This window comes from Mastomys coucha, unplaced genomic scaffold, assembly GCF_008632895.1.
Source record: "Mastomys coucha isolate ucsf_1 unplaced genomic scaffold, UCSF_Mcou_1 pScaffold18, whole genome shotgun sequence".
NCBI classification, from domain to species: Eukaryota; Metazoa; Chordata; class Mammalia; order Rodentia; family Muridae; genus Mastomys; species Mastomys coucha.
The window spans coordinates 52,990,708-52,993,432 of record NW_022196900.1 but is presented as its reverse complement, the minus strand read 5'-3'; the positions used below and the strand labels follow the sequence as shown (position 1 = coordinate 52,993,432).

Genomic DNA, 2,725 nt, shown 5'->3' with positions numbered 1-2,725 from the left:
TATTAGCAAGACTATCTTTTCATGTGTCCCAATCTCTCTTAGATGATACAGACTTGGGGATGGGATAACTTAGAGCACTGGATCTGAGCCTAAGTGGTAGCCTATAGGGTCTCCCTTGTCCGTACCACCAGAGCATATCTCTACCACATTTTCAGCTAGGCCACCCAATGCTGTTATCAGGAGGAGTCGAGGTCAGCTCTCCTGCTCTTGGGCTGGTTTACCTTCACCCAGGCCTCCACTGTGTTTGCCTGTAAAGGGATGGGCCTCACTCTCTCAAGGGTTGCAATCTGTGAGGAGCTGGACCAGCTCTTCTGCTCCCGCCTCCTCCAAGCTGGCTTACCCTTCCCTTTGTCACCAGGGCCAGCTCCACTGCTTTTCCCAGGGGAGGTACAAGACCTTCTCTCCCACGATCTGCAACTGTTGAGGGTAGGGATAGCTCTCTTGAGCTCATGACCCTGTGGCAGTTTTCTCAAATGTAGGAGATGACAAGGAATAGGAGCATCACCCTGACACCCGTGGTGGGGTCAGCTCTCTCACACTCATACTCTTAGGGCCGTTCACACACACCTCTGCCACCAGGGTCAGCCCTACTGTGCTGACCTGGGCAAAGCTCAGGCCCAGTCTCCAGAGCGCTATCACTGGTGAGAGGTAGGGCTAGCTCTCCAGAGTGTTGCAGCCAGTGATGGTGGGGCCTATTTTCCACAGCCCCCTGGACATCCATGCAGTCCCAATTGGGCCATGTGATTCACAGACGTTGACCCTGATCCCTGCTGCTGTATAGCCTACAGAGGCACATCTGGTTGGGATTTTACCATGGCTCTGGGTAACAGGGCTGGCCACTATCAACAAGCTACTCCCCTCTACCTTTATGTCTCTAGTTACAACTATCTTCATAATGTTCACGCTGCTCTACATGTCATCCTTACCCATCTGTCCACCATCTCCTCACACAGTGTGGTGGCTCCGGCTGAAGGCTGGCCATGTGGCTGGTAGGACCCTGGGTGACATCCTCAGTCAAGAGAGTATGTAGGGTTGCCTGTGTCAAGCAGAGGAGGGCAGGTCTGTGGGTGGCATGGAGGTCTACAGGTACATGGGTCTCTGTCTGTCTTCCTCCTTCCATGTTCCACTGCTTAGTAATAAGCCTGTGGGCACCCTTCCCAGCCCACACCGCGTGGCATGGCAGAACTCGGTCATCCTGACTGGATTTGATTTTATTTGATGTGTCCTAGACATAAAACAGCTTTGGCCACCAAGCCAGGCATCAGGCTAGGATGAAAAAAGGATGCCATCTGCTCTGTCCCTGACCGATAATAAGAACAACACCAACAAGGTATCTCTTGCCCAGTGGGGACATCATGTTTTTAAACTATGTCAAAGGCTGATGTTTTACTCTAAGTTACATATTCATTGGATGGTCTCTAACTTTTACTGTAGACATTCAATCATTTCATGTAGTTGATATATTTTCCTTGTGTGGTTCCTTGCAACATGTTTTTTTGTTCCAACCGTTAAATTTTTCTGATTCTCGTTTTGTGGTACTTCTCACCTTTTTTTTTTTCTTTAGAGTGGTCTGGTTTTCATTAAAGCAACAAATAACAATATGAAAAATGTTAGAATAGTTATTAAAAGTCACTAGGAAAGAGAAAAAGGAGGTAAAACATGAATTGGAGGTGATTGAAAGAGAAAAGGATAGCTCATTTACTTAAGATAGTAGAAAAGGCTATATGATATGTTATATGTTAGAGTTTCAGGTCTTTTAGCCTCTGGGGGGGGGGGGGTTGTTCCCCTGTTTCCATATGAGCTACTTCCCAGAATCTGGGCTAAGCCATTCAACATACAGACCATCGAAAGTGCAGAGTCCATTTCCTGTCCATGAATCCAGGCAATTCTATAGCTATTAAATATTTTCCCTAGATCCTATGTACTTCAAGTGGCTTAATTCTACATGATCTTAATATTTTCTTTAGCAATTAAGAATTGTATTTCCTTTACAGTTGTCTGAAATTTAAATGAGAAAAATCAAGAAAAAAATATCTAGCAGTGTACATTTACTGAACAAATCCAACAATCTTTCACCTTTATTACTTTTCTTCCAACCTATTTACTTTCTTCTTATTGTCTGGCAATACTCCCAGCTCTGTAGAGCATACCCCACTAGAATCAGAACATAGATTTTTACTGTGTGCCTTAGGCAGCAAAATGAAGTGGAGAGCTGGAAATTTCCAAATGAATTCACTCTGCATTTGTAGGAAAACAAAACAAGTATAAAAAATAATGCCTTGCAAATAGATTTTCATGCAGTAGATACCTTTACCATATTTTCCTGAGCAGCTTAACATATTGTGCTTCCTTTAATCTTTTCATTTGGATATTTTTAATAAGAAGAATTAAGTGATTATTGTGTGCTTCCCAAACACAATTACATATCACAGTCTCCTGGGCAGGTTATCTAGAAATGCAAATTTCTAAACTGTACTTCAGCAAGTCTTGCTTAGTAGATAGATATATGAGTCCCATGAATCTGTTTTTTAATTCCTCATTGGGTCACTGAGCCTTTGAACATTTAAGCAATTACTAAGTAAAATTTATACTTAATTGTCTGTATCTTTCTCTGAAACTATTATGCATAATATTCTCTCTCCATTCTTTTAAACTATTTGAATGGACTACTCGGCAACTGTGAATAGGTTAATTTCATATAAGCAAATAATTGTGTAATCCAAGC

General features: G+C 42.9%; 1 non-coding gene across 1 annotated transcript; it reads right to left on the bottom strand.

The window, feature by feature from the left end:
- Positions 1-1,216: 1,216 nt before the first annotated feature.
- On the bottom strand, positions 1,217-1,353 carry LOC116097298. The gene has a single exon (XR_004121341.1). It is a non-coding gene; the product is annotated as a small nucleolar RNA SNORA48 (small nucleolar RNA).
- Positions 1,354-2,725: the final 1,372 nt, after the last annotated feature.